At 50.3% G+C, this 11,571-nt stretch overlaps 1 protein-coding gene across 8 annotated transcripts in view; it reads left to right on the top strand.

Moving 5' to 3' along the window:
• tnrc6ba (trinucleotide repeat containing adaptor 6Ba) overlaps window positions 1-11,571 on the top strand; it is a 149,218-nt gene that overhangs the window by 3,362 nt on the left and 134,285 nt on the right. Inside the window, exon 2 of one of the 8 annotated variants that reach the window (XM_078531789.1) lies at window positions 6,419-6,618. The exons of the other annotated variants lie outside the window; for them this stretch is intronic. The gene's annotated coding sequence lies outside the window, so the exon portion shown is untranslated. The remainder of the gene's footprint in view (window positions 1-6,418; window positions 6,619-11,571) is intronic. 8 annotated transcript variants of the gene reach the window in all.

Below are 11,571 nucleotides of genomic sequence, written 5' to 3'. Positions count from 1 at the left end.
CACCCACCCTTCACACCCCTCACCCATGCCCCTCCCCCTCCCATCCCAACCCCCCCCTCACCCACACCTCCCTCACCCACACCTCCCTCACCCACACCCCCTCACCCACACCCCCTCACCCACACCCCCTCACCCACACCCCCTCACCCACACCCCCTCACCCACACCCCCTCACCCACACCCCCTCACCCACACCCCCCTCACCCACACCCCCTCACCCACACCCCCTCACCCACACCCCCACACCCCCTCACCCACACCCCCTCACCCACACCCCCTCACCCACACCCCCCTCACCCACACCCCCCTCACCCAGCCCTCCCTCACCCAGCACTCCCTCACCCAGCCCTCCCTCACCCAGCCCTCCCTCACCCAGCCCTCCCTCACCCAGCCCTCCCTCACCCAGCCCTCCCTCACCCGCACCCTCCCCTCACCCGCACCCTCCCTCGCCCGCGCCCCCCCTCGCCCGCGCCCCCCTCGCCCGCCCACGCCCCCTCGCCCGCCCACGCCCCCTCGCCCGCCCAGCCCCCTCGCCCGCCCACGCCCCCTTGCCCGCCCACGCCCCCCTCGCCCGCCCACGCCCCCCCTCGCCCACGCCCCCTCGCCCGCCCACGCCCCCTCGCCCGCCCACGCCCCCTCGCCCGCCCACGCCCCTCTCGCCCGCCCATGCCCCCCCCTCGCCCGCCCACGCCCCCCTCTCGCCCCCGCACCCACCCCTCTCGCCCCCCCACCCACCCACCCCACCACCCCTCGCACCCACCCCACCACCCCTCGCAACCACCCACCCACCCCACCACCCCTCGCAACCACCCACCCACCCCACCACCCCTCGCAACCACCCACCCGCCCCTCGCACCCACCCACCCGCCCCTCGCACCCACCCACCCACCCGCCCCTCGCACCCACCCGCCCCTCGCATCCACCCACCCACCCGCCCCTCGCACCCACCCACCCACCCGCCCCTCGCACCCACCCACCCACCCGCCCCTCGCACCCACCCACCCACCCGCCCCTCGCACCCACCCACCCACCCGCCCCTCGCACCCACCCACCCACCCGCCCCTCGCACCCACCCACCCGCCCCTCTCACCCACCCACTGCCCCCCTCACCCGCCCCCCCCCCCTTCGCTCCCCCCCTTCACTCCGCCCCCCTTCACTCGCCCCCCTTCACTCCCCCCCCGCCCCCCCCGCCCCCTACACTCCCCCCCCGCCCGCCTACACTCCCCCCCGCCCCCCTACACTCCCCCCCGCCCCCCTACACTCCCCCCCGCCCCCCTACACTCCCCCCCGCCCCCCTACACTCCCCCCCCGCCCCCCTACACTCCCCCCGCCCCCCTACACTCCCCCCCCGCCCCCCTGCACTCCCCCCCGCCCCCTACACTCCCCCCCCGCCCCCCTACACTCCCCCCCGCCCCCCTACACTTCCCCCCGCCCCCCTACACTCCCCCCCCGCCCCCTACACTCCCCCCCGCCCCCCTTTCACTCCCCCCCGCCCCCCCTTTCACTCCCCCCCGCCCCCCCTTTCACTCCCCCCCGCCCCTCCCTTTCACTCCCCCCCGCCCCCCCCTTTCACTCCCCCCCGCCCCCCCCTTTCACTCCCCCCCGCCCCCCCCTTTCACTCCCCCCCGCCCCCCCCTTTCACTCCCCCCCGCCCCCCCCTTTCACTCCCCCCCGCCCCCCCCTTTCACTCCCCCCCGCCCCCCCCTTTCACTCCCCCCCGCCCCCCCCTTTCACTCCCCCCCGCCCCCCCCTTTCACTCCCCCCCGCCCCCCCCTTTCACTCCCCCCCGCCCCCCCCTTTCACTCCCCCCCGCCCCCCCCTTTCACTCCCCCCCGCCCCCCCCTTTCACTCCCCCCGCCCCCCCCTTTCACTCCCCCCCGCCCCCCCCTTTCACTCCCCCCCGCCCCCCCCTTTCACTCCCCCCCGCCCCCCCCTTTCACTCCCCCCCGCCCCCCCCTTTCACTCCCCCCCGCCCCCCCCTTTCACTCCCCCCCGCCCCCCCCTTTCACTCCCCCCCGCCCCCCCCTTTCACTCCCCCCCGCCCCCCCCTTTCACTCCCCCCCGCCCCCCCCTTTCACTCCCCCCCGCCCCCCCCTTTCACTCCCCCCCGCCCCCCCCTTTCACTCCCCCCGCCCCCCCCTTCACTCCCCCCGCCCCCCCTTTCACTCCCTCCCCTCGCCCCCCTTTCACTCCCCCCCTCGCCCCCCTTTCACTCCCCCCCTCCCCCCCCCTTTCACTCCCCCCCCTTTCACTCCCCCCCCTCACCCCCCCTTTCACTCCCCCCCTCGCCCCCCCTTTCACTCCCCCCCTCGCCCCCCCTTTCACTCCCCCCCTCGCCCCCCTTTCACTCCCCCCCTCGCCCCCCCTTTCACTCGCCCCCCCTTTCACTCCCCCCCTCGCCCCCCCTTTCACTCCCCCCCTCGCCCCCCCTTTCACTCCCCCCCTCGCCCCCCCTTTCACTCCCCCCCTCGCCCCCCCTTTCACTCCCCCCTCGCCCCCTTTCACTCCCCCCTCGCCCCCCCTTTCACTCCCCCCCTCGCCCCCCCTTTCACTCCCCCCTCGCCCCCCCTTTCACTCCCCCCCTCACCCCCCTTTCACTCCCCCCCCTCGCCCCCCCTTTCACTCCCCCCCTCGCCCCCCCTTTCACTCCCCCCCTCGCCCCCCCTTTCACTCCCCCCCCTCGCCCCCCCTTTCACCCCCCTCCCCCCCCCTTTCACTCCCCCCCCTCGCCCCCCCTTTCACTCCCCCCCCTCGCCCCCCCTTTCACCCCCCCTCCCCCCCTCGCCCCCCCTTTCACTCCCCCTCCCCCCCTCGCCCCCCCTTTCACTCCCCCCCCCCTCGCCCCCCCCTTCACTCCCCCCCCCCCCTCACTCCCCCCCGCCGCCCCTCCTCTTCAACCTCCCCCCCACCATTATTGGAAGGATGTGAACACACTGGAGAGAATGCAGAATGGTTATACAAGAATGATTCCAGGGATGAGAAACTTCAGCAATGAGGATAGATTGAAGAGGTTGGGATTGTTCTCCTTGGAGAGAAGAAGACTAAGAGGAGAATTGATAGAGATGTTCAAAATCATGAGGGGGCTGGACAGAGTTGATAGGGAGAAGCTGGTTGCGCTCGTAAAATAATCAGGAACAAGAGAGCACAGATTTAAAGAGATTTGCAAACAAAGCAAATGTGACGTGAGAACTTTTTTTTTCTCACGATGGCTGGTTCGGGCCCGAAATTCACTGCCTGGAAATGTGATGGAGGCAGGTTCAATCGAGGCATTCAAGAGGGCATTAGATGATTATTTGAATAGAAACAATGTGCAAGGGTATGGGGAAAAGGCAAGGCAATGGCACTAGGTCATAATGCTCATTTGGAGAGCTGGTGCAGACACGATGGGCCAAATGGCCTCCTTCTGTGCCGTTAAAATTCTGTGATTCTTGAAATTTGGTTTGAAATTTAGGTTTTTGAAGTTGGAGCCTTTGCAGGAAGTTATGTGGAAGTCCACATTGTGTACAGACAGAATGGAGATAGAGGAAGATCAGATTAATCACTGAACATGGTTTTGATTTGTAGCCAAATGTAGGCAGCGTCGGCCTTGAGAATGGAGAAACAGAAAGTGAAAGAAATCAAGTACAATAATAGGGTGTGGCTAAAGAAAAATGCAACATAAAAACCAAAATAAAATTCTAGAAAGAAACTGGCTCCAGTTAAGTTCTATTTAGTTGATCGGTATGGACTTATAGCTTTCTATTTAGGGAGGTCGAGGGTCAATAGTCCAGAAAAAAATCCTTGTCTGTGCATTGTTTGAAGTTTTAGGATTCAGTTTTAGCCAAGGCTTGTTCCAGTCTGAAATGGTGATCTGCCCTCAGTTAGGATTTAATAAACCTTTTAAACATAATTTCATGTTGTCTCTTGGTTTATGTAATCTATTAGCATCCCTGCAAAACTTTGTTCCACATTCCTGCTATGTCTATAACTGTGTTCCCCAGTGTGCACCTCTGCTGCTCAGATGCTTTGGCAGTCATTTCTACAGCCACTATGCCTCCATCATTTAGAACCTCCCAAAATCCCTCTCTCCCTCTTAGCCAGCTTCTTCCCTGCATTCAAAAGTTCTATGCAGCCCTTCTCTTATGCCTTTGCTTCATTTTCCTAATTCCTTCATTCTCTCCTTTCTGATCCTTCTCTGTGTCCATCTTCTGTGTAAAATGTTCTGAAATGTTGTCCTATAAGGAGAAATAAAACAATTGTAAGAGGTCAGTCTGGTTCAGTTGTTGGCACCGGAGTTCAACAACAGAAAACACAGCTCAGTAGCCAGATCATTCGATTGATTTTCCCACCAAATGACTTCCCAGTTCCCTCTTAAAATCATTGGTATTATTAGCTTCCTTCATCTCCCTGGTCAGTCCCTTTGCTTATTCACCACCCTTTGTGATTACTTTTATCTGTTCTTTGCTCACATCTCCTCTTCTGAGCCTCATCCATGCCCTTTTGACATAGTGCAGGGTTTAAAAATCTGGAATCTATCTCAGTGAATTCCCCCCTCAGTCTATAGACTAAACAGAATTGTTGAACCAATACACTACAACAAAATTGCAAATAAGCCAGTGTGATTTATTATTGTCACTGCGTTTTGTGTGTTATTCTTTGGGTGACATATTATAAGTGACTAACCATATAACTCCAAAGTCATGTACTAGTGCCATGATGATAGTCCTCGGGGAAGCGATCTTACACCATTGGGTTGACATCACATAGGGTATAACTCCATTGAAAGTCAAACCAGTTTGAATTTTCTCATGAGTTCTATTGGATGTCATGCGCACTTTACAAATATTAAGGAAGCATTTCATTTTGATGCCATATATTCCCCCACACAATCTCAAAACACCTAAATTGTGTGGGTAAGCATGTAAGCATAGAGTCATCTCCTGGCTCTGATGGTGTAATTCTGGTTGGGAACCATATTTCAATTCTGTAGCTACTAGCCTTGGATTTTCTGTTGCACATTCAAGTGCTCTCTCTAGACACCCACTAAGTTTGGAAGGACACTAACTAGTGCTGGTGTTTCCTACAGTTGGGATTGGACATATGATCATTGTACACCCGCTTATTTTTATACTTCCTTGAAATGTTGGTCGTAACACTGCTAACCAAGTGGGAAGATTATAATCTGAGTATGTTGATGTTTGCAATTTTTTTTATTAACCTTAAACTCTACTGAGTACTTTTTAAAAAAAATAACTTTCCTTTCTCAATATCTGATTCTTGTGTGTCAGCCATGGCTCAGTTGGCAACACTCTTGCCTGGGAGTCAGAAGATTGTGTGTTCACTCCAGAGACTTGAGCACAAAAATCTCGGCTTGACACTCCGGTGCTGCAGTTTTTAAGGTGCTGTCTTTTGGATGAGACATTAAACCGAGGCTCTTTTAGGTGGACATGAATGCTGTGGGCCCTATTTTGTAGATGAGCAGGGAAGTTATCCCCAATGTCCTTGCCTGATACTTGCAAATCAATCATCACAAAAACTGACTATTTTGATACTTCATTTCTGTTTGTAGCAGTTTGCTGTATGCAGATTGGCTGCATTCAATATGACAGTGAATTCAAAACCACTCCTTTGACTATAAAGCGCTTTGGAATTTTATTTTCATATTCTTTCATGGAATGTTGGCATTGCTGGCAAGGCCAGCATTTATTACCCATCCCTAAATGCCCATGAGAAGGTGGTGGTCAGCTACCTTCTTGAATTGCTGAAGTCTACTGGAATAGGTGCACCCACAGTGCTATTAGGAAGGGTGTTCCAGGATATTGACCCAGGGACTGTGAAGGAACAGTGATATATTTTCAAGTCAGGATGGTGACTGAATTGGAGTGGAACATGCAAGTGGTGGTGTTCCCATGCACCTGCTGCACTTGTCTTTCTAGGTGGTAGAGTCGTGAGTTTGGAAGATGCTGTTGAGGGAGCCTTGGTGAATTGCTGCAGTGCAACTTGTATATGCCTCTCTCTACTACTGGTAGATCGCGTCACTAGTTAAGGTGGTGAATCTGGTGCCGAAAAAGCGAGCTGCTTTGTCCTGGATGGTGTCAAGCTTCTTGAATGTTGTTGGAGCTGCACTGATCCAGGCAGGTGGAGAGTATTCCATCACGCTCTTGACTTATGCCTTGTAGATGGTAAATGGCTTTGGGAAGTCAGGAGAAGAGTTACTTGCTGCAGAATTCCCAGCCTCTGATCTGCACTTGTAGCCAGTGTTTTCCATGGCTGGCCTTGTTCAGTTTTTGGTCAGTGGTAATCCCCAAGGATGTTGATGGTGGAGAATTCAGTGATGGAGATGCTGTTGAATGTCAAGGGTAGATGGTGAGATTCTTTCTTGTTGGAGTGGTCATTGCATGAGACTTGTGTGACATGAATGTTATTTGCCATTTATCAGCCCAAGCCTGAAAGTTGTCCAGGTGTTGCTACCTGCGAGCACAGACTGCTTTGGTATCTGCGGTGTTGCGAATAATATTTAACACTGCAATCATCAGCGATTGACAGTCAACTCCACTTCTGATGTAATGTTGGAGGGAAGATCATTGATGAAAGACCTGAAGACGGTTGGGCCTAGGACACACAGTGTCCTGTGAATTTGTAAGTACAAATCTGTTCTTTCTTTTAGGGTAATTAGTAAGCACAGAACATTAACTCCAATCCATTTTTAATATAGAACAGCCAAAGCATTTTCAAGTTTACATGTTAGTATTCTAATGGGACCCTTAAATTGCCAAAATAGTAATTTTAACAGTGAATTATCTCACTGTGTAATGTGTAGCTATTTTGAACAATTGAAATTCTGTGAATAAACTTCAACAAAGAAACGCCTTTTTTAGATCAAGCCCCCCCCCATCCCTCTAAACTGTCGGTGATTTGTGTTTGGACTTGTTGCAACAATGTAATACTTCTGGTACACCAAGAACTTTGCTTTCAAAATTTTCATTTTGACCTCTGTGCACTTCTGCGTCGAGTGTCTGCTCGATGCTGTTGCCACTGTCATAATTTGAAACTTGGATGTGTTTTTAATTTTTAGCGCGTTTTAATTTGTTCCTTGGGCCACAATGTTGTTGCTAGGCTTGTAGTATAAAAATAACACAAGATAATCTTGTTGGTTGAGGGTAAATATTGGCCAAGACACTGGGGAGAAATCCCCTGTTGTTCTTCAAAATAGCGGCTGTGGGATCTTTCATGTCCACTTGAGAGGGCAGATGGGGCTTGGTCCTCTGACAGTGCTCCTTCAGCATTGCACTGGAGTGTTGGCTTCAATTATGAGTTTGTGTCTCTGGACTGGGACTTGAATCTACAACACACTGGACAATCAATGAAAATTTCTTCTCTCAGATCTAAGGCACAGCACAGTTATTGTATTGTGAACTCTGGGGTGTCTGTATATTGAGAATTCTACCATGGTAAATATATAAATATTTCTTGGTTATATAATTTTTGATGCTTAGTTTCTAAAATATGCTGCTGTATCTGGGTGAATGTGTGATAAAGTCATAGAGGTTTACAATGCAGAAAAAGACCCTTCAGCCCATCGAGTCTGCGCCGGTCAAACAAGTACCTAACTATTCTAATCCCATTTTCCAGCACTAGGCCCATAGCCTTGTACACCATGGCATCACAAGTGCACATGGGGATAGTGCGTTGCAATATCAAGCCCCACTGCTCCTTGAGCCACAACAAATGTGAAAAAGTTTGATCAACCCACCTAATTGTTTAATTTAGGTTAACAGAATACGAGCACCAGGTTTGTAAACTTAATAAGTAAATAACTTAGTTTATTGAACAAATTGTCTTTAACCAGTGGCAAAAGAAAGAAATATGAACTGCTAATTTCTAACTCTATAACCTAAACTCTATCCCTTCTTAAACCTCTATACATACACATACAAGATACACATATAAGATACACAAAAACATGGATTTTAAGGGTGGGATAAAACAGTTCAATAGCACCAGTTCAGGAGTACAGGATTCGATGGGTTGATTTTGATCAATGTCTTCCAAATTCCTTTCAGTTCTTGTTGATGACACGAGAAGGTCTTCCAGTACTTTCAGTCTTTAGTTCACTAGTTGAGCACTTGCTTTTCAATGTCTCTAATGGTGATTTTCCCCTTTTCCTTTTGACAGGGATTCTCAGAGAGAGCAGGTTATAGAGATATGAGGAGAAAAAGCCAGTTATCTATTATTGTAGAATTACTGGAATCTTACACACAAAGGAGAGAGAGGTATTAGGTCTTTTTCCTTTCAGGCTAGGAGCTATTCTGCTGCACTGCTCTCACACCTGGTCAGGAGCCAGTTAAAATGTTGTTGCCAGGCAGTTCCCCATTAGACCAGACTCCTCCTCGGCACCATCCTGTCTTTCATGGCACACTCTGTTCCAGGACAGCAACATTGTATATATCTCTCACACTGTTCCAGTAGACATGTCCTTCAAACTGCAGCCATTGTAATTTTGATCCACAGTCCAACAGAAATAAAAAGATATGTTCTTTACACTGAGCCATGTAAGGAGATGTTTGAGCAGGTGACTAAAATTTCAGTCACAGAGGTAGGTGTCTTAAAAGAGGAAAGAAAAGTAGAGAGATGGAGAGGTTTGGGGAGGGAATTCTAGAGTTTGGGCCTAGACATCTGAAGGCATGGCCACCATTGGTGGAGTAATTGAAATCAGGATGTTCAAGGCCAGAATTGGATGTGTGCAGAGATCTTGAGAGATCTAGGTTAGAGGAGGTGAGGCAATGGAGGGATTTGAAAGCAAGGATGAGAGTCTTAAAATCGAGTCACTGCCAGACTGGGACCCAATGCAGGTTAGCGAGTACAGCTGTGGATGCGTGAACATGACTTGGTGCAAGCTAAGATAGAGTTTTGGATGAGCTCAAGTTTATGTAAGGTGGTAGATGAGGCTGGCCAGTTGTGCATTGGAACAATCAATCTAGAGGTAACTAAGGTATGTGTCGCACAACTGAAACAATTCTGCTGCACTAATTAGCTATTGCTGGATTGCCCCAGCAACTTCCTTAATTCCTGCTATCCCATGCTCAGGTTTTTGGGGAAAGATGCACTTTGTTACATTGAGTGTACAGCACAGAATCAGGCCATCCAGCATTTGCACTCCACATGAGTCTCCTTCCATCACTCTTGCTCTATCAACATATCTATTACTCAGAATTTAATTGTTTGGCCAGAGAACTGTAAAAATTGGTTCAGCTCCCATCATTAACCAGCTTTTTTTCTCCCTACTCTGCCTTTTAAGATGGTTATCATTGTGTAACATATTGCAAAGCCATGTCATCTGCATGTACTGACTACAGGTTTTTAATTAATTCAAATAAAAATTATCCCTGTTCCGAAAACAATTGTAATATTGTAACTCCAGCCACCAGAAAAGAAATGATAGTTAGTTTGTTAGCATTTAGTTCATAAAGGTGCAGTTATCAATATACAATGTTATTTTGCTGTTTGTTGCCCTTGTTTCAATGGCAGTGGAGATGCATTTTTCCATGAATCTTGTGAATTCCTAGTTTGTTTGCTGACTCTGATCCACTTTAGTGGCTAGCTGGAAAAGAGATGGAAGGAAAATAGGTATGGATAGGTGGGTAGAATTGCACCCCTTTAAATCTGCTGAGCAGCATAAAAGCATAATTTAATTCAACATCTTACCAGCACTGGCACTTCATTTCACCTCACCCTATACCTTCAAGTGAATTCTTAAGATACATAGGTTGAAAGGTGTCTTATATACTTCAAATGGGCTTAATGTCATACACCAAGTCACATACCATCCTGACTTGGAACTATATTGCCATTCCTTCCTGGAACTCCCTTCCAACAGCACTATGGGTGTCCCTACACCACATGGACTGCAGGAGCTCAAGAAGGCAGCTCACCATCACCTTCTCAAGGACAATTATGGATGGGCAATAAATGCTGGCCCAGCCAGCGACACCCACGTCCCATGAATGAATACTAAAAAAATGTTCAAGTTTTGCAGCCCTAAAGTTGCACTTCCTTGAAATGGTAGTGAAAGCTTCAACTGAGTTCATAAGAGCTTCTATAGTAGGTGTTATGTGCACATCTACTGAAACAGTGCTTCCGAAACTTTTTGCCACTGTGAATCCATTTTGAAACTTGAAAATTGCCATCACCCAATGGTATATGGGCCAGGTGGGGGTGTTAGAGCTGTGTAGGGGGGAGTTTGGGGGAGTGGGGGTGTTGGTGGCATGTGTTCTAACTTGCTTGGATTTTAAAATGAGTTCACCTACCTTTTCATTGGCTTTTTTGGAGCAAGAATCAGGCTTCAGAGATCAGTCAGTTAGGCCATGCCCACCATTGGGGGGGAAAAAAAAAGATGGGAATTAAAGGGGCTTCACAGCTGCTAGTACTCAGTCTCGGCTCCACGGCAGCCACTGCTGCCTTGAAGCTCACAACCCACTGGGGGTCCTGACCCACATTTTGGGAAGCCCTGCACTAAAATATATCATAAGCCGTACATGGTGGCTGAGGAACCAAGTGAAATCTTCCAGTAGGTTGTGCTGACAGACAATATTGAGAGCTTTTTTTTAGATTGGAAAAACAGGTCTTTATCTGATTTTAATTAAAGGTTAAGGAAGGTTGGTTTGCCCTCTATGGTAGAAAATTGCAGTAAACTAATTGATGTTTTCAAAGTTATAAAGCAAGGTGAGGCAGATGATTCAGGATGGTAAGACCATAAGACGTAGGAGCAGAAGTAGGCCATTGGCCCATCAAGTCTGCTCTGCCATTCAATGAGATCATGGCTGATCTGATAATCCTCAACTCCACTTTCCTGCCTTTTCCCCATAACCCTTGATTCCCTTACTGATTAAAAATCTGTCTATCTCCACCTTGAATGTACTTAACTTATGATTGTGTATTAGGGTTCAAAAATGAGTTAAAAATCAGTAATTTAACAGAAACAGGAAAATCCAAATCTTTTTATGAGCTTCGGAGGAGGCTGTCAGGGACCATTGATGTAGAATCTGATTGGAGTTGAGACAATTAAAAAGAAGGAAAGAACTTGCATCCACATAGAACCTTCCCTGACTTCAGAACATTTTACAGTCAGTGAAGTTCTTTTGAAGTGTAGTCATTCTTGTAATGTAGGAAATATGATAGCCAATTTGCACACAGCAAGCTCCCAGAAACAGCAAAGTGTAAATGAACAGATAATCTGTTTTTGTGATGTTGGGTGAGGAATAAATATTACCTAGGACACATGGAAGAACTCCCCTGCTCTGGCAGTGCTGTGGGATCTTTTATGTCCACCTGAGTTTGGGTGGAGCCTCAGTTTAACATTTCATCTGAAAGACAGCACCTCACACAGCGAGGCACAGGAGTGTCAGCCCGGATTTTGTGTCCAAGCCTCTGGAGTGGGATTGGAACTCACAACCTTCATGTTGTGTATTGCACTGAGTAAGACTAACACATGCTCAACTGCAGGCAGCCATTATTGAACTAACTTTATTTACAGTTCCCCGATAGAAAGGGTAGAAGAGCGGGCAATATAACAAAATGCGTAGATCTTGCAAT

Source organism: Cetorhinus maximus, chromosome 29, assembly GCF_964194155.1.
Source record: "Cetorhinus maximus chromosome 29, sCetMax3.hap1.1, whole genome shotgun sequence".
Taxonomy (NCBI): Eukaryota; Metazoa; Chordata; class Chondrichthyes; order Lamniformes; family Cetorhinidae; genus Cetorhinus; species Cetorhinus maximus.
The sequence above is the reverse complement of the archived record's forward strand: the minus strand, read 5'-3'. Positions and strand labels throughout refer to the sequence as shown.